At 44.8% G+C, this 21,080-nt stretch overlaps 1 pseudogene; it reads right to left on the bottom strand.

Moving 5' to 3' along the window:
- Positions 1-7,738: 7,738 nt before the first annotated feature.
- Positions 7,739-21,078, bottom strand: LOC141133917 (uncharacterized; annotated as a pseudogene).
- Positions 21,079-21,080: the final 2 nt, after the last annotated feature.

Below are 21,080 nucleotides of genomic sequence, written 5' to 3'. Positions count from 1 at the left end.
TTACAATCCATCATGGAAAAGTCTTCCACAGGTACTATTGCGGGTAGACAATCACCTGATATGTCTATTGTTGGATTCAGGGGCTACATTCAGTAGTTTGAATGATGCCATATATGACACACCGCACTGCACTGAGGGAAACTCTATTGGTATAAATGGGACATCAGTTACCCACCCCATCACTCCACCATTGCCCGTGGCTACTCCAGAAGGGCAGGAACTGTGCACTCAGAGTTTTGCTGTCCTTGTGGATTGCCCAGTATCTTTAATGGGGAGGGACCTACTCTCAAAACTGAATATCACCATTAAATTTGACAGAGGGGGCTCCCTCACTGCCAGCTCACCGTTCTGTGATTTACATGCTCCAAAGAGACACACTTTCAGGGGACTCTTTGCATCATTGCCACCCACTCTAGAAACACTTGCCATATGGGCAGACAACAAAGGGAGTGTGGGTTTTATCAACTGTACACCCTACACACCACAAATGCGTCCAGACGCTGAAGTACAATATCACAAGCAGTACCCCCTGCCACTTGAAAAAATTGAAGGCATCACACCATTAATCAATGATTACATAGCAAAAGGGATTCTGAAACACATCATAAGCCCCTGGAATACACCAATCTACCCTGTGAAAAAGGCAAATGGGGAGTGGAGGCTTGTACAGGACCTAAGGGCCGTGAACAAGCAGGTTATACCTCTGCCACCTTTGGTGGCAGATATTTCTTTCATCTTTTTGAAAATACCTGCTGATTCCCTTTGCTACACAGTAGTAGACCTGGCGAACGCGTATTTTAGCATCCCGATCGATGATGGGGTATCGCCCATGTTCTCATTCTCATGGGGGGGGAAAAAGCAGTTGACCTGGTCAAGATTACCTCAGGGGTATGTGGACAGTCCAGCAGCCTTCTCCATGGTCCTTAATGAGACAATTAAGTCATGGACTGCTGAGCGCGGGTCGGTACTAATACAGTATGTGGACGACTTGCTCCTGTGCAGTCGATCTGCTGAAGATTGTGCGGTCGATTCCACATCTCTGTTACATCACCTGGCCAGGTCTGGCCACCTAGCATCGCGGAAGAAGATACAATGGTGTCAAAGTCAGGTAGAATACCTGGGATGCATTCTGAAGGAGGGAACCAGGCTGGTATCCCCCAAACGTGCCGCAGCCCTGCAGGCTCTCAGTCCTCCAAGAGACAAAGCAACTTTGCTCTCATTCTTGGGCGCAATCGTATATTGCCGCCAATGGATCCCAGATTGTTCATATTATGATGGCATTCTGAGGGAGGCTACCTTGTCCACCGCCCCAAAGACAGTAGATTGGACAACAGAAAGGCTCTGTGCTTTTCAGGCCTTGTTAAAAAGTCTGACTCAGGCCCCCGCCCTGGGATTGATAGAATATGGCAAACCCTTTCAATTATACTGTGTGGTATCGGGAAATTCTTTTGCTGCGGTTTTGACACAGCAACATGGAACCGGGTACCGACCAGTCTCCTATCTCTCAAAAAAAGTTGCCTACCCAAGTACAGGGGATGCCATCCTGTCTACAAAACCTTGCTGCTTGTGCTATGGCAGTTCAGGAGGCTAACAAATCAGTATTAGGCCATGAATTGACTCTCTACACTACTCATTCAGTAACTCACCTCCTGCAAAACATGAACACGCAGCATATGACAGCACAGAGGCTTAGTGGGTATGAGATCACACTTCTGAATACTGATAACCTCACTCTCAAACACGCACCACCAAGTAATCCCACTGTCCGTCTTTTGCACTCATTGCTCAGGTTACCGCGAGACCCTGATCAGAAGCACAATTGTGTTGAACAGGTTGCAGCAATAACCAGCCCTCGCCCAGATCTCACTGACATTCCCCTACCAGGGGTACAGGACGTCTTCATAGACGGCAGTTGTACTCGCCCCTCTGATGCAACATTTCTGACAGGGTATGCCATTGTCCAACTACCTGATGTGGTGTTGGAAGCAAAAGCCTTACCACCCTCCTCGGCACAGGTAGCAGAATTGGAGGCACTCACAAGAGCTTGCATACTTTTCTCTGATGAGGAGGTAAACATCTACACAGATAGTAGGTACGCTTTTGGTGTCACGCACGACTATGGCGTAATCTGGGCGAATAGAGGATTTAAAACCGCTGACAACAAGCCAATCGCTAACTCTACACAAATTAAAGCACTCCTGCAAGCGATTCTTCTCCCAAAGAGGATAGCGGTCGTCAAAGTGAAAGCACATTCATCAGATAACAGCAGAGTTTCCAAAGGAAACGCTCTGGCAGACAGAGAAGCAAAAAAAGCCGCTGCCCTGTATGGTCAGACAGAGGACCTGCCTTCAGCTCCTCTGTTACACAGACTTTAGCTAAGCTACTAGGCTTACAGTGGAAACTGCACATCCCTTACCACCCACAAAGTGCAGGAGTAGTGGAAAGAATGAATAGGAACATCAAGGACAAGTTAAAAAAAGCCACGGGGGGCACCATGAAAGGATGGTTGGATTACCTTCCTTCTGTCCTATTTCAGATCAGGACAACACCACATGCTAGAACAAAACTCTCGCCCTTTGAGATTTTGATGGGAGTTCCTGCAAACATAGAGCTGCCCCTCTTAGATCAAAATACTGACATTAACATCTATTCTCAACAGGAAATGTACGTGAAAAATCTGGTAAGTATGCTACAGGATATGAACGAACAAGTCTCTGTCACCTTTTCTCCTCTTTCAACAGAACCTACTCATCCCTTCATCCCAGGAGACAAAGTACTGGTGAAACAACTGGCACACAAAAAGAAGGTCGGACCCATTTTCTCTGGACCTTGGAAGATAGAGAAGGTTTCCAGAACTGCTGTACTGACCGATCTAGGAAACACCTGGATCCACGCCAGCCGGTTAAAGAAGTGTCCACAGCAACCCCAGACCCCTGACCCTCCACCAGCATCCCAAGGCTTCTCTCTTCAGGAACAGCGACCGGATTTGGAGGACATTCAAGAAGGCATAAAACAAATCTCTCTGGACGACGAGACCAATCCCCCACCAACAAGAAGAAACGTGTAACAGAACTTTGCACGCAGTACCTGACAAAATGATTTCCACCTTTGTGTCAGGAAAAACATTATGCCTCTGGACATGTCTGATTCTGATAGTATTCATACCTACTTGGTTAATAACAAATTGTGTGTACCATCCAGAAGATTTAGGGTCACTAGAAGGGATATGTGGAAATGCACAGACAGCCAATACATCTAGTATAAAATATAAAAGAAGTATATCCCCCACTGAACCCCCTTCAGGTTTCACTGACAAGATGTTGTTGTTGAAGTTTAAGTACAGTTATGCACAGAAGTCTGGTTTTGAGAAATGCTGGATATGCAGCAAACTCCACCCCAGTACAGCCAGAATCCCATTAATGGCCATTCCCTTAAACATCACTCCTTTTTTGAATGGAACTCCCCCTAGTTCTTGCCAATGTCTTAGAAGTGGCAATGACAATTTTTACCATACTGCTTTTTATATTGTTCTTGTACGCATGCTTCATGTTACTTAAATGCCTCTACAAAAAGGGTAGCAAAGCACCTTCCGAAACCATGAAGCTGACTTCCATTACCAGAGATCCCACGGTATGGTACGAGAACCAGGAAAATGAGGCCGAGGGATATGAATCCTTAAGGCATGAGGGACAGGTAGCCGAGGAATATGACTCCTTGAGGCGTGATGAAAAGGTGGAATGACCATTTCGATGATATCGAATGGTCAAAGGGAGGATTGTAAGGAGATTCCATATTACAATTCATTATTGATTAATTGATTAATTGTTGATATCACTCTGTTCATGATTCATGATTTCACATTGCTTATTTTGCTTTAATAATCAGAAACATATCTTAGTATATTTTTGATTAAGATCAGACTGTCTTATGATTTACTGAAATATCTCATATATGTCTTTTCCTCTTTTTCTGTGTTCATCTGAGGAAACATCTGCTTGTGGTTTTGTCTCTGTACTTTTTAGGGAAGCTGCGGTTGTCCAGCAGACAAGTGACAGAGGATGAGGAATGTTTGGAAAATCACAAGATTGGGATATGTTTGGAAATTACCGAATATGCTAATATGTATTATCATTTTGATTGGCCCCCAAATTGTGGGCAGAGTCTTGTAAAGACAGCATAAAAAAGCGAATCTAAAAATAAAGAATTGTAATCATTTCAGCATACCTAGTGTGTGTATGTGTTATTGATTAACCGCCGGCGAGGACCTCCACTGAGCCATCTCCAAGAGCCTAGGCCACAAGGAGAAGACAAGTTTTTCACACCTGGATTTGGGGATCCTCTGCCATTCCTCCTTGCAGATCCTCTCCCGTTCTGTCAGGTTGGATGGTAAACATTGGTGGACAGCCATTTTTAGGTCTCTCCAGAGATGCTCAATTGGGTTTAAGTCAGGGCTCTGGCCGGGCCATTCAAGAACAGTCACGGAGTTGTTGTGAAGCCACTCCTTCGTTATTTTAGCTGTGTGCTTAGGGTCATTGTCTTGTTGGAAGGTAAACCTTCGGCCCAGTCTGAGGTCCTGAGCACTCTGGAGAAGGTTTTCGTCCAGGATATCCCCGTACTTGGCCGCATTCATCTTTCCCTCGATTGCAACCAGTCGTCCTGTCCCTGCAGCTGAAAAACACCCCCACAGCATGATGCTGCCACCACAATGCATCACTGTTGGGACTGTATTGGACAGGCGATGAGCAGTGCCTGCTTTTCTCCACACATACCGCTTAGAATTAAGGCCAAAAAGTTCTATCTCGGTCTCATCAGACCAGAGAATCTTATTTCTCACCATCTTGGAGTCCTTCATGTGTTTTTTAGCAAACTCCATGCGGGCTTTCATGTGTCTTGCACTGAGGAGAGGCTTCCGTCGGGCCACTCTGCCATAAGGCCCCGACTGGTGGAGGGCTGCAGTGATGGTTGCAACTTTCTCCCATCTCCCGACTGCATCTCTGGAGCTCAGCCACAGTGATCTTTGGGTTCTTCTTTACCTCTCTCACCAAGGCTCTTCTCCCCCGATAGCTCGGCTGGACGGCCAGCTCTAGGAAGGGTTCTGGTCGCCCCAAATGTCTTACATTTAAGGATTATGGAGACCACTGTGCTCTTAGGAACCTTAAGAGCAGCAGAATTTTTTTGTAACCTTGGCCAGATCTGTGCCTTGGCACACTTCTGTCTCTGAGCTCTTCAGGCAGTTCCTTTGACCTCAATGATTCTCATTTGCTCTGACATGCACTGTGAGCTGTAAGGTCTTATATAGACAGGTGTGTGGCTTTCCTAATCAAGTCCAATCAGTATAATCAAACACAGCTGGACTCAAATGAAGGTGTAGAACCATCTCAAGGATGATCAGAAGAAATGGACAGCACCTGAGTTAAATATATGAGTGTCACAGCAAAGGGTCTGAATACTTAGGATCATGTGATATTTCAGTTTTTTAATAAATCTGCAAAAATGTCAACAATTCTGTGTTTTTCTGTCAATATGGGGTGCTGTGTGTACATTAATGAGCAAAAAAATGAATTTAAATGATTTTAGCAAATGGCTGCAATATAGCAAACAGTGAAAAATTTAAGGGGGTCTGAATACTTTCCGTCCCCACTGTACATAGGGATGGAGACCTGTGTACTGGATGGTCATGGTCTCATATAAAGTCCCAACATTTTTTCTCTTTTCAAACAGTTAGTAGTTTAGTAATCGCTACTCTCACTCTAATGGTATACATCTAGTATATTATTTACACATTGCACTTTAAAATCACTTTTTTTTTATATATATCCTTTGTGCCTTACTGTGGCTGGATAAGCCGCTTATGTGGCATTTTCAGTATACCTCATATGCATTAATAATCTCCAGATTGATATTTTCACCTTAGCGCAGCGTATTTTTTGTATACAAATGCAAAATCGCAGCTGATGCGCTGTGCTGTTTCAACCTTACTTTGTTTTTCCAGCAGGAGCCTGGTGCTGACCCAACAACTACTCCTGTCCCACCCTGGTCATTGCTGATGATGGACTTAAGTCGCAACTCGCCAACCCAACCACCCAGCTCACTAACTATTCCTTGGCATGGCATGCAACACACTGAAGGCATATCGCACTGCTTGGAACACTTACCGCAAGTTTTTGGCCTCTTGCCCCCAGCAGCGATAGGCGACGTTAAACACGTCCTAGCCTTTATATCATATTGCCACACGCAGCTGGCCCTTTCTCACAATACTATCAGGAAATACCTAGCTGGCGACCAGTATTTCCTGTGTTTACAGGACCCCAGTAAACTGTCAGTATTCTTGGCCCATGCAATCAAGTCCCTTCTATGGGGCATACTGAAGCACCAACCCATAGTCTGTGGCAAACGCCTACCTATCACGAGTATCCTCTTCAGAGACATGTCTGAAATCCTTACTCGTTCTCCGTTTGAGGCTTTGTCCAGCCTAGTCATCCAATCGGCCATCTACCAGGCTTTCTACGGTATCCTACGACCTAGTGAACTTGCTGTCAGCGGCTCCGGCAGTCAGACACTACTCCAATGCCACCTGACTCGCTTTCGAACCATTACACCCTTCACCTTACAGTCTGCAAAACGCAACAAACCGGCCCCGGGGTTGACATCAAGCTTACTTAGACTGACAACGCCTGCTGCCCAGTGACGGTGCTCGACCAACTACTGTCCCATCTACCTAGCCAATCTGATGGTAGCTCGTTGCTACCCTTTGTAACCAGCCCCCTGAGTGGCAGCCAGTTTATCAAGCATGTCAGGATCCTCCTAAGCAACTTGGGCTTCAATCCCAGTCAGTTCTCTCGACATTCCTTCCGGATTGGAGCAACCTCAGCTGCCTCGCAGCATGAAGTACCAGACCATGTAATCAAGAAACTAGGCCGATGGAAGTCCGCTTGCTTTGCCACATACATCCCAAATCATCAGAAAGAAATGGCACAAACCTTCACCAAGCTGGCTCAATAACCACAAGAATCAATAAAGAGTTATCCCCTGAGTCTTTTGCCCCCTTTACTTGGCATACTGACCAGACCATCAAGGCACACTTCAGGTCTATTTATGCTGTCATAGGGCCACAACCATAAATAAGAAGGCCAGTATAGTGGCCTGAATTTATGGGAGGAGCCCCGAGGGTATTTAAGCAGCCCACTCGCCCATGCTCTTTGTCGGTTCAGTGCGCAATACCCTCCTGACCTTCCCTTTTTCAGGGCACTTCTTAGCTTATCCTTCTTCATAAACTACCCATTACTTACCTTGGTTATGCCCCCTTTTCTTGGCATACCGACGAGAGCACCGATGCACACTTCAAGTCTATTTATTTTGTAAGTCTTGTCACATGTTTATGTGATCCACATCTCTCTCGGTCATAGGGCCACGACCATAAATTATATATATATATATATATATATATATATATATATATATATATATATATAAACTGTATATACAAACACACACGTGTGTATTTCTGGTGGTACTGCTGCATTCCAGCAATCTGCTTTTTGCAGTCAATTTATTTTTAAACTGAAAGCTGACTTACTTTTCTGCAGTGTAAGACATTTACTTTCTATTTATTTGAATGTTTTAATAGAGTAAAAGGGCAAATCTACATTTCACAAATAATTAATGTGCCTGCAGCATCAAATGCTTGTATTGTATAAATGGTCCTTCTCTACATGATTAATGAAAGGACAACTTCAAGTTAAGGCAGCAAATCAAGGCTGAAGGCATGGAGGAGGTAAATGTAGTACAGCATATTACGCTCAAATATTATGTCCTCATTTCCAATCTCATTCAAAGCAAACCTGTCACAAGAGAAAAAACAACAAGAGCTACCATTCACAACCTCTATTAAAAAATGCTAGTTGTCAGGTTATTATGCTGACCCACAAATCAGAAAAAAATCAGACCACCTTATCTACACAATTATTCTGGATCATTAACTCAAAGTTTTGAAGCAAGAAGGTCACCATGACAGCCAAGTAACAAGCATTTAGAAGGATAGGTAACTATTAGTAGCCCCCATATTTCTCTCAGGACAGGTTTACTTTGAAGCTCATCTTAAGTAAAACCAATAAAAAAAAAATCCTCCTACCACCTTTATCTAATCATCATCTTTAAACGAAAACCCTAGCTAAGAATCCCACTTTTGTACACAAATCCATGATCATGTTACACATCAGACCTGAGTTTTCTTTCTTCTGCTTTAGTAGGGGAGTATCTGTTCTGTAGTGCCGACATGACTTCATGGTGACATGGGCGTTGCCCATGGGCTGCCACAACTTTCGGAAGAGATGCCTGGAGATCATGTGACAGAAGAATCAATAAGCATTTATGGGTTTCTCAGTGTCTATTTTCAAAAACAGATTAGCTAGGTGGGATGGGTCACCTTTTGCTTTTGCTAGGAGTTGGGCTTTAAGTCCCCAGTTCTAAAGCATTTTTGCATCCTACAGTCTGCCATTGTGCCAGAAATTTCTACATAGACCTCTACCTCCTAAGGTTTTTTTTCTAATTTGTGGTCATTACATTAGAAAAATCTATTTTGCCAATAAAAATGACACACAACTGCTGTTATGATCTCACAGAGAAATAAACAAAGTAAAGAAAGGCAATAAAAGGTTTAAAAAAAAAATGATGTAAATGAGAAAAAAAACAAAAATACCTTCAACCCAGACCAAGCTAATTGTTGTAGTCATGAATGAATATTTTACACAATATATGCATCCTGTAGATATTTGGCAGGCTCCCCCATGGTCAACAAAAGAGGATAAAAATTACATAATGGCTACACCTCTATTAAGTAGTGATTGGGCCCAGGAGGAAAAAATTGTGATAATAATTCCTCACAAGAGCTCCCACATGCCCTCACCTCAGAAAATGTCTTCATGGGAAGTCTGAGATGTGTTCCCCTGAATTAACCCAGCATACAAAAAAGAATGGGAAATAAAGAAATTCCCAGAGCAATTCTTCAAAAAGGAACCCGCAAATTTGTCAAAAAATATGAAGTATTTATTACAAAAATTCACTTGGCACTAATCAAAAGTAGAACATACCTCCACCAAATACACTAAAATTAGACAACGTTGCCTAAAGACTCAAATGGCCACCACACTCAGACATACACCCCTCATTAGTATCATTATTCACTTAATGAATCACTTGGAATTACTATGTTGGTGTAAATAATAGTGTTATTAAGGCAATTTGCTTATATTACATAAATACCAAACACAGAGTAAGGATCCTGTCTGTGACTCTATTAAACCATGACAATAGGCAGTAATGGGAGCAGTTGGCTCCGGTAACATTAAGTAGTAGATCATAGACAGTTCATGGGTTAATGACGGGATGAAAGAAAAAGTTACTGGTAATGTAAATTGGAAGATGGAAAGGAGTTGTTCACAGTTCCCTCAATAAGCTTATATATCTGGCGGCTATTCAGGCTATTAATAACATAAGCAGGGCGGGTTAGTAAATCTCTAGGGGGCAGGTGAGTGTATATGTGTATAGACGCCTCTCAGCCGGGAAGTGAGAAAGAGTACAGCTCACCACTCTCCCGATAACCACCTCGTCCAAAGCATTAGTGTAATGCCAGTATTCTGCTTGTCAATGGCTTAGGAAATGACCTCAGTCTGTCCCTCCAGGTCACTTGGATGCAACCAGTATCGGTGGATATCCTTCTGGTTATAAAGAGCCTACACGTGGCCCGGGTACTCCAGTGGCTTTTTCGGATCTCCCGGGAATTGCCAAGGGAAGTTAATCAGCTGGTGGGTGGGTCTGAGTCTTCGCTACAGGGAGCGTGATGGCGTCAACTTGTGACTTTCACTCGTGACCCAAGTTTTTTCAGAGCGCCAGATATATAAGCTTATTGAAGGAACTGTGAACGACTATCTCCTTTCCATCTTCCAATTTACATTACCAGTGACTTTTTCTTTCATTCCGTCATTAACCCATGAACTGTCTATGATCTATGAGGGTTCTTTTTTGAAGAATTGCTCTGGGAATTTCTTGATTTCCCATTCTTTTTTGTAGGCTCCCCCATGGTGCTTTTCATGCCCTTCTATTTACCTGCCTACATTTCCTTTCCTATAGTCAAAAAGTCTGGTTGTTTTATGACACTGCCCTCATAGAAATGTTGTGCAGAAGCACTATCAGGAACCATGAACCAGACTGAGACAGAAGTAAAGTTAAATTACACTTATTTAATAATAATAATAATAGTAATAATAAGGTAAACAGAGTGAGCGTAGTCAAAACAAGCCAGAGTTCAGTAACCGGATCGGGTAGTTAGCCAAGCAAATTTCAGAAAGCCAGAGATAAATGTAGTGGTACAGCAAGCAGGAACAGGAGCAAGAAGGAACGTGAGCCGAGCAAGTCTTCAACAGGAACGCAGGAGAAAGTCTCTGTGATGTTAACAAAGGAGAAGGCAGAGATCAAGTGAGCTGGACGACTTTAAGTAGGCAGGACTGACAAGCAGAATCAACAACAGCTGAGTAATGGTGGAGAGAGATGGGAGCTGGCAATTAGCCGACAGCTGAGTGGCCAGCTCAGAGAAGGAAGGCCTGAGCCCAGCCCTGACAGTACCCCCTCCTCAATGACCCCTCCCCCTTGGAGGGCCACCGGGCTTGAGGGGAAAATGTCTATGGAAATCACGGAGGAGGACAGGGGCATGTACGTCCGAGGATGAGACCCAATAGCGTTCCTCTTGACCATACCCCATCCAATGCACCAGGTACTGTATGCAGCCACGGAACCTACGGTAGTCAAAAATGGATTATACTTCATACTCCTCATGGTTCTCAACCTGTATAGGGTGAGGACGTGGCACCGAGGTGGTAAAGCGATTGCAGACCAAAGGTTTCAATAAGGAGACATGAAACACATTTGAGATGCGCATACTAGGAGGAAGCTCCAAGGCGTAAGCCACTGGTTTAATCCTGCGATGGATATGGAAAGGCCCAATAAAACGAGGTGCAAACTTCAAAGAAGGAACACGAAGTCGGAGGTTGCGAGACGACAGCCAGACTCTGTCCCCAACCTGGTAGGAAGGTGCAGGCAGGCGTCTGCGGTCAGCATGAAGTCTGTACCTATCGTTAGCGTGTTGCAAAGCCTCCTGAACTTGTGCCCAAGTGGAACGAAGACCACAGAGATGCTCCTCTAACACAGGAATACTCTGCGGAACAAACGAGTCAGGCAACATGCAAGGTTGGAAGCCATAATTCGCCATAAACGGGGACAATCGGGAAGCAGAATCCAAGACACTGTTGTGAGCAAACTCTGCCCACGGTAATAGGTCTGACCAGTTGTTATGATGGTCAGAAATATAGCAACGTAAGAATTGCTCCAAGGACTGATTGGCTCGTTCTACAGCCCCATTAGACTGCAGGTGATACGCAGAGGAAAAAGCAAGCTGAATTCCCAACTGTGCTCAAAAGGCTCGCCAGAACCGGGAGAAAGATGTCCCGAGCAAAAATGGAAGCCAGTTCCTTAGCACTTGAGCACTTGAGCAGGTTCTCAAGTGGAATACAATGACACATCTTTGAGAACCGGTCAACCACCATAAGGATAACAGTGTTGCCTTGGGAGTTGGGTAACTCCACAATGAAATCCATAGACAGGTGAGTCCAGGGCCTCTCTCCATTGGGTATGGGTTGTAGGAGGCCCACTGGAAGGTGTCGTGGAGTCTTACTCTGAGCACACATGGAACAGGCAGCTACGAAGGCAGTTACATCAGCCCGTAGACTAGTTGTTTGGAAATGGCCCAAACGAGTTGATTTTTCCCAGGGTGGCCAGCTGCCTTGGGAAAATGGTAAGTCTGGAGCACGGCAGTACGGAGACTCTCTGGGACAAAGCAGCAGTCACAAGGTTTCTCAGGAGGAGCATGGATCTGAGCAGCAAGAATTTTGTCACCCAAAGGAGAAGACTGGTGCGAACCGTAGCCAGAATACAATCAGGAGGAATCACAGGAACTGGAACCGACTCCAACTTGGAAGAGGAGGAAAATTGTTGTGACAAGGCATCAGCCCTTACATTCTTAGTACCGGGTAAGAATGAGACAATATAATTAAAACTTGACAAGAAAAGAGCCCATCACGCCCTTCTGGGAGAGAGGCGCTTAGCCTCTGACAAGAATGTGAGATTCCTATGGTCAGTAAAAATGAGAACCGGCACAGTGGTACCTTCAAGGAGATGTCTCCATTCTTTCAGGGCTAAAATGATCGCCAACAGCTCTCTGTCACCAATCTCGTAATTGCACTCTTTAGGTGACAATTTCTTTGAAAAGTAGCCACACGGATGCATAGCGCTCTTAGAGTTAGGACACTGAGACAGAAGGGCGCCAACTACAGTCTAAGAAGCATCAACTTCTAGGATAAAAGGCAATGTAGGATCAGGATGTGCCAACACAGGAGCAGAAACAAAGGCAGCCTTCTGATTCTCAAAGTCCTTAATGGACTCCGGAGACCAACTCTGTGGTCATATCAGTCAGGGGCTTGACCAGAGACGAGAAGTTACGAATAAACTTCTGATAATAGTTGGCAAAGGAAACGCTGCAGAGGACATAAACCCACGGGTCGGGGCCACTGTAGGACTGCTGAAAGTTTCTCTGGGTCCATCGAAAAAGCAGCAGTGGAAATGACATAGCCCAGGAATTTAACCTGTTCACGATGAAACTCATACTTCTCCAGTTTACAATAGAGACTGTTTTCTCTTAGTTTCTGAAGCACAGGACAGACATCTGTGTGATGCTCTACCAGCCCTCTACTGCAACTGTCTTCAGTTTCTGCTTGTTCTTGGGGCATTTTCCCTTCAGTTTTGTCTTCAGCAAGTGAAATGCATGCTCACTCGGATTCAGGTCAGGTGATTGCATAACATTCCACTTCTTTCCCTTAAAAAACTCTGGTTGCTTTCGCAGAATGCTTCGGGTCATTGTCCATCTGCACTGTGAAGCGCCGTGAAGTGTAGTCCAATGAGTTCTGAAGCATTTTGCTAAATATGAGCAGATAATATTGCCCAAAACACTTCAGAATTCATCCTGCTGCTTTTTTCAGCAGTCACATCATCAATAAATACAAGAGAACCAGTTCCATTGGCAGCCATACATGCCCACGCCATGACACTACCACCAACATGCTTCACTAATGATGTGGTATGCTTTGGAGCATGAGCAGTTCCTTGCCTTCTTCATACTCTTCTCTTCCCATAACTCTGGTACAAGTTGATCTTGGTCTCATCTGTCTATAGGATGTTGTTCCAGAAATGTGAAGGCTTTTTTAGATATTGTTTGGCAAACTCTAATCTGGCCTTCCAGTTTTTGAGGCTCACCAATGGTTTACATCTTGTGGTGAACCCTCTATATTCACTCTGGTGAAGTCTTTTCTTGATTGTTGACTTTGACACACATGCACCTACCTCCTGGAGAGTGTTCTTGATCTGGCCAACTGTTGTGAAGAGTGTTTTCTTCACCAGGGAAAGAATTCTTCGGTCATCCACCACAGTTGTTTTCCGTGGTCTTCCGGGTCTTATGGTGTTGCTGAGCTCACCAGTGCATTCTTTCTTTTTAAGGATGTTCCAATCAGTTGATTTGGCCACACCTAATGTTTTTGGTATCTCTCTGATGGATTTGTTTTGTTTTTTCAGCCTAATGATGGCTTGTTTCACTGATAGTGACAGCTCTTTGGATCTCATATTGAGAGTTGACAGCAACAGATTCCAAATTCAAATAGCACACTTGAAATTAACTCTGGACCTTTTATCTGCTCCTTGTAAATGGGATAATGAAGGAATAACACAAACCTGGCCATTGAACAGCTGAACAGCCAATTGTCCCATTACTTTTGGTCTCTTAAAAAGTGGGAGGCACATATCCAAACTGTTGTAATTCCTACACCGTTCACCTGATTTGGATGTAAATACCCTCAAATTAAAGCTGAAAGTCTGCAGTTAAAGCACATCTTGTCTGTTTCATTCAAATCCATTGTGGTGGTGTATAGAGCCAAAAAGATTAGAATTGTGTCGATGTCCCAATATTTATGGACCTGACTGTAACTCTGTAATCAATGGAATCGGGTATGCATTATTAATCGTGAAACGATTGAGACCCCTATAATCAATACAAGGTCTCAGTTCACCGCTCTTCTTCTTCACAAAGAAGAAACCAGCACCAGCAGGAGACAAGGATATGCGGATGAAACCTTGAGAAAGTACGTCTGCAACATACTCCTCCATGGCCTTATCCTCCAAGACAGACAAAGGGTAAACCCGGCCACGAGGGGTTATGGCACCAGGTTGAAGGTCAATTGCACAATCATAAGGCCGGTGTGGAGGCAAACTACTGGCTTGACCTTTGTCAAAGACATCGCTAAAATCGCGGTACTCCTCCGGCAGGGAGGAGAGTGAAGAGGTGCACAGGACCTTGGCTACCTTCTGGAAGCATGTCACTGCATTGTGGTGACCAGAAGAGAACCTCAGCATGGAGCCAATCAAAAGAGGGGTTGTGCCTCTGTAACCAAGGATAACCAATAACCAGCGGAAACCTAGGTGAGGAAATAACTTGGAATTGAATTATCTCATGGTGAAGAGCCCCTACAGCCATGGACAAGGGAACCGTCTCATGAGTCACATAGGCAGGCTGTAGAGGTCTCCCATCAAGAGCCTCAATGGCAAGTGGAGTGTCATGCAGCTGCAGCGGAATCGAGTGCTGCGATACAAAGGCAGCACCAATGAACAGGCCTGCAGCCCCAGAGTCGATTAGAGCCTGTATCTCGATGGACAACTCAGCCCAAGAAAGGGTGAGCGAAACCAGGGACTTATCCTTCTGGATAACTGGGGACGAAAAACAAAGTTACCTAAGGTCTTTCCATGACAGGACCTCAAGGTTCGGGCATTCCCTGGACGGGTAGGACAACACTTCAAAAAGTGACCTGCCTGGCCACAATAAAGGCACAATCTCTCCCTCCACCTAAAGGCTCTCTCATCCGCAGAGAGACGCGTGAAGCCCAAGTGCATGGGTTCATCTTCACTGACCGACTCAGTACCAGGAGGCATGGGAGGTGAGGGAGGCATGAGTGGGACTGCAAAGCTCGGAGGCAAAAATACAGGAGGCTTCTGCAAGCGCTCCTTAAAAGAGAGTCTTTCTCTAAGTCTGGAGTCAATGAGGATGGCAAACGTGATCAACCTCTCCAGCTCAGTGGGTATATCTCAGGCTGCTATCTCATCCTTGATGGAATCCGAGAGACCATGAGAAAAAGCAGCCATGAGGGCCTCATTGTTCCAAGCAATCTCTGCTGCCAGAGTACGGAATTCAATGGCGTAGTCGGCAACAGTTCTCGTACTCTGATGGACATGAGGCACTTGGCAGCAGAAGTGGAGTGTGCGGGAACGTCAAATACCCTTTTAAAGTAGGCCACAAAGTTAGGGTAACTCAAGACAACAGGTTTTTGCGTCTCCCATAGAGGGTTTGCCCAGGCCAAGGCTCTTTCAGAAAGCAAAGATATCACGAAAACCTACTTTGCTTCTGTCCGTGGGAAACGCCTGGGGCAGCATCTTAAAGTAAATCTCAACCTGGTTAGAAACCCTCTGCATTGAACTGGATTGCCCCCAAATCACTGGGAAAGCGGAGCGAAAGCAGACATACCTCTTATAGAGGTAATACTCAAGGCGGATGCCTGCACAGAGACTGGCGCAGCAGCAGGGACGGCCTGCAACTCAGGTTGTACCGGAGTAGCCACAGTGGGAGTTTCCAGGCGAGCCGTGCGACTCAGGAGCGTTTGTAACGCTATGGCAAACTGATCCATGCGGTGATCTTGCTCATCCAATCTGGAAAAAATATTACCAACAAGTGGATTGACTGTATCTTCTGAATTCATGGCCTTCGCCTACTATCAGGAACCATGAATCAGACCAAGACAGAAGTAAAGTTAAATCACACTTGTTTAATAATAATAATAATAATAATAATAGTTCAGTAACTGGATCGGGTACTCAGCCAAGCAAATTTCAGAGAGCCAGAGATAAATGTAGGAGTACAGCAAGCAGGGTCAGGAGCCAGAAGGAACGTCAGCCAAGCAAGTCTTCAACAGGAATGCAGGAGAAAGTCTCTGTGATGTTGACAAAGGCGAAGGCAGAGATCAAGTGAGCTGAATGACTTTAAGTAGGCAGGACTGATGAGCAGAATCAACAGCTGGGTAACTGTGGAGAGAGATGGGAGCAATTAGCCGACAGCTGAGCGGCCACCTCAGAGAAGGAAGGGCTGAGCCCAGCCCTGACAAGCACATGCTAACCATTGTGTCAGTGCATTGGAGCTGGACACTCACTGTTTCTCTAATCCTTCATCAGTTATAGTTCTTGTCACTGCGCACGACGAGATCTGCTTTTTCTATCTGGTCATACATTTTGCTTTTCAGCTAGAACAGGTTTCTGTCTGTTTTATCACTGGTCATTGCTGATGAACTTTTGGGGCTTATTCACACCTTTTGCATTTGCAAATGTACATCTTTGGTGCACTGCATTAAGGCAGCACATTTATTTTAAATGCGTTCTCAATGTGCCTCAACACACAAAAAACACAAAAAGAAAACACACCTGCGTTATTTTTGAGAAGTGATTGCACCACAATGCACAAATTTTGCATATCCTTGCATAGTGGTGTGCTATTACACAGGTGTGTTTTTTTATTGTGTATGTACAAAGGAATCATAGTTGTGCGCAGCCTATTGCATTAGGATGTGCACCCCAAAACTCAAAGACACATGCCTTTCTCTGCAGCCTCAGCTGCATTAGACAGTGAATGAATCAGAAGTGCTCTGTGCTGAGTGACTTCCTGATCATTCACAAACTGAAACATAGTAAACACAGTTTACTATGCTTCAGTTATGATTGAACACACTGAGTGTGTTCACTGTGTTCATTTAGAAAAGGAAGAGGCCGGTAAATTACATTTATTTATTAGAGGTACTTATATAGCACCATAAATCCATAAATTTACGCATCGCTTTACACAATATTGTACATTCATATATCAGTCCCTGCCCTCAAAGAACTTACACTCTAAGGTCCCTAACTCACATTCATACATATACTAGGGCCAATTTAGGCCCCTTTCACACTTGTGCGACCTGAAAGTCATGCGACCTTGCCGCGACTTTGATGCGACTTGAAGCAATGCCTGTGTAATCTTGAGGTCTATGAACCTCAAGTCGCATCAAAGTCAGACCAAAGTAGTGCAGGGACTACTTTGAAGTTGCACAGATATGAACGGTACTCGTTGGAAATCATGGGGTACGACTTGTCATGCAACTTTGCAGTCCCAAGTCCCAGGACAAGTCACACAAGAGTGAAAGGGGCCTTAGACAGATGCCAGTTAATCTACAAGCATATTTATTGACTAGCCCCTTCCCTCACTCTCTATCCTGAAAAATCCCCCGTAGCAGCCAGGGCAGAGGGGAGGAGGGAAGCCAGCAGCACTGCGGTGGGTGAGCACAACACGGGGAGAAGCCCGGGCAGTAGGGGGAATCGGCACCACAAAGAGTGATTAGGGTGTGCCCAGGCACACTCCCTGCGCACGCCTATGGAAGGGATGCAATTCAGTGCGATAAACACACCTAAAAAGCTGCAATTGATCAAACTTCAACACATGGGCATGAAGCAAGTTTATAGCAAGAAAGTACTCCAGTTCCCAAAATTGAAACAAGCTATGTCAGACTAAAATTTCTCGCCATCAATTTTAAACTGTGTTTTGTTATATTTTCCCCAATAATTAAGGAAGCCTTATCTTATAGTGTTTATTATGGATGTGAATGTTGCATGAGCAAACTGGAGCTGCATGAGGAAGATGTAAATAAGCAAGGCACCTCCATACCAGATCTCAAGATAGGTTTATCCTTAAAAATTTAAAGCTGGTACAATGCTTGTGCCCCGTTACAGAGACACCCTTTAATTCCTGTTCTGGTGATGAAATTGTTCTTGCCTTCATCCTCCTACTAAACATTTTTATTGCCACATTTCTCTGTTAGAAATCTTTCCCTTCACTTCCTGTTCTGGTGAAAACATTGTCACTGGGACAGGAAATGATGGTAACTCTCCCAAATAGGGTCATAGACATCAAAAGACTTGACAAAGGTTCTAATCATTCCCTACTACACATAAAACAATCTCATCATCTGAATTACTGGGAGGAGCCTCGCCTTTAAAGGCATGCCCCTGGTCCTCCTTTTCCTGTCGGCGTGTCAGGCTTGTGTAGTTCCGGTTCAGTTGTGACGTCAGCGGCTCGGGTTTTCTTTCCGACAGCACAGTAGCTCACGGTTACTCTAGGGGGGGGCTTTTTTTTCATTTGAACAAATTTCTCATTTCTGTGTGACCTTCAGGACACAGGGGGTTCATATTTTTCTCGCGGTTTCAGGTTGTTGCAGGTAGGTATGTTATTAAATCACCAAATTTTCTTTTGTTCACAATCATGTGTAGGTCAAGATTTCTCTTGTCAGCTATCACAGCGTGATACCATCGCTAGCTTACCTGTCACGTTTCATGGGTTACAGTGGGGGTGATCAGTTAATTGTCTTACACAATGACAGGGCCTCTCACCCATTACTCGCACATCATTTGTTTCGAGGTTTCATTTCTCTCAGGTCTTTATCTTTGTCAGGACGGGGTTTTTGGTCTGTGTGACCTTTCGCCACTTACCACCCTTTGTGTCTACTATCGGCTGGCACGCTTTTCACCGCATCACTGGGGGAGGGAGGTGTCACCACCCTACTACCACCCCAACTACCAGGTTACACCTAGGCATCCCATGGTGCCTGGACCGCCTCCACCAGTGTCCACTCACGGTGTCCACTACTATACAAGTCCGTTTTGTCTCAGTCAGGTTGCGGTTCATTTCTTGAAACCTGTGTTGTTCATATTCTAGCATTTGTTCCCGAAGAGAAGCTTTGGTATGCTCATGTTCCTTTTGTTCCGTAGTTTCATTTCTACATATCCGCAAGGTTTCACTGCGTGTCTATCAGGACCCAGGGGTTTCATTTTTTTCTTCAAGTTCCAGCGTGTTTCAGGTAGGTATTATATTGTTTACCTTAGCTACATTGCATCACTACATGGCTAATTTAGGTTTCACGGCATCTTTTACCGTCACTTGGTTACCTATCACGTTCATAGGTATGAACGGGTTGAGATGATCGTATTTAATTGACTTGTGCGGTGGCAAGTTCACTCATCCGTTTCACATATGTCATACATTTGCATTTCACTACTCTGATTTCTTACCCGACACGTTTTCAGGTTTTCGGGGCCTGAGTGTACGTTTTTAAAAAGGGGGGGTTAATATTTCATGGGTTAAACCACTCGTTCATCATTTCAATGTCACATACCGGCACATTTTCAGTCCGGACGTTTAATTTACTAATTCACTGTCATCTTATGTCAATTAGGTCATGTCTCAGGCGGCAGACATTGAGGATTTTGCATCCATCCCTCCTTCTCTGGCTAGGGGTTCCCGAACACGGCAGTACGCCTTCCCTGAGGTCCTGGACCTTTTCCAGATTGATGGCTGAACTACAGCACAGGGGTATCTCTTACACAGCATCAGCGCGCAAAGCGGAACTTTTTAGACTCTTGTTCCCTAGTGCATCAGGCTCCATTCCTGAGCAAGTCACCCTTCGTTCAGTTCGTTTTGTCGCCATTTTGCCGAGTTAAGGTCTCCTGTATGTGCCACGTGTCAGTGATCCACACATACTACCTACTAGTGCCCTCTCATTGGACCCCCTGCTGTTCCAGGTACCTCCAGGGCACCATCAAGTTTGTTAACAACCTCAGCTCATTCGACTCCCTTTGACAAACTTGGCCGCCCATTTCAGTTTCTCGGCAAGTCACAGATCTGTAATAATTTTAATTATGGCTCGTGCAATTACAGCCAGTGCCGCCTGCTACATGTCTGTGCCAGCTGCTATAGGGCACATCCCAAATCTGCCTGTTCACTGAAGCAGATGAAACCCTCGTGACTAAGCCGCATCAATGTCCTTTTCTTACAGGCCTGTCTGTCTTCCCATATTTCCCCCTCATTTTGTCAATTTTTGGTGGAAGGGTTCACTCAGGGTTTTCACACAGGTTTCATTACATTACCTCAGGGCACGTTCAAGTGTAAAAATCTGTTGTCATCAGTGGCAGACCTGGAGGCGGTGGACATGCTGCTCCAGTCCGAGCTGGACAAAGACTTTTTCCACACCGCCTTTTCATAATTGGAGGGTCAACCCCCTTGGCTTGGTTAAGGGGAAATTTTCTAATAAACTTTGTTTTATTTATGATTTGTCAGCCCCTCATTGTTCACATGTACCCAGTTTGAATTCCTTAATTCTGTCAGAGGAGTTTTCACTCAAATATGCATCTGTGGACCAGGTAATCCAACGTATCCTCTGCATAGGTAGGAATGCTTGGTTGTCCAAAGCTGATATTTCAGATGCTCTTAAGCTTCTTCCTATTTTACCCTCTCTCTGGCAGTGGCATGGCATCAAGTGGAGGGGGGTGTATTAATTCGCCACCAAGCTCACTTTTGGGTCCAAAAGCAGCCCTTGGCTTTTTTTATGTCTTTGCAGAAGCACTCAGTTGGATTCTCATGCATAGGGAACTCTGTCAGGAAGTTATCCACTATTTGGATGATTTCCTTCTGATCGAAAGTTCGAGCCGGGCATCCACTGATCTGCGGAAGCTCATGGCCACGTTTTCTGCACTTGACGTGCCTTTGGCAAGTAAGAAAATGGAAGGCCCAGCTACCACTCTTACTTTTTTGGGGATTGTGTTAAATTCCCGATCCATGCAGGCAAGTCTGTCAGCAGATAAGTTGGCAAGGATCAGGGATTGGATCCATGGTTTCACAGTTTCACAAGCCATTTCTAGGAAAGATTTGCAGTCACTGTTGGGCATGTTAAACTTTGCCACAAGGATCATTCCCCAGGGCAGGTCTTTCATTTCCCAGTTGCTGGCATTTCTACCCTCAGCTCCTGACTCCGATTCCAGGGCAAAGTTAGACGCAGCGGCCTTGTCTGACCTGCGCATGT

The sequence above is a fragment of the Aquarana catesbeiana genome, linkage group LG03 (assembly GCF_042186555.1).
Source record: "Aquarana catesbeiana isolate 2022-GZ linkage group LG03, ASM4218655v1, whole genome shotgun sequence".
Taxonomy (NCBI): domain Eukaryota; kingdom Metazoa; phylum Chordata; class Amphibia; order Anura; family Ranidae; genus Aquarana; species Aquarana catesbeiana.
This window is presented reverse-complemented; position numbering and strand designations above follow the sequence as displayed.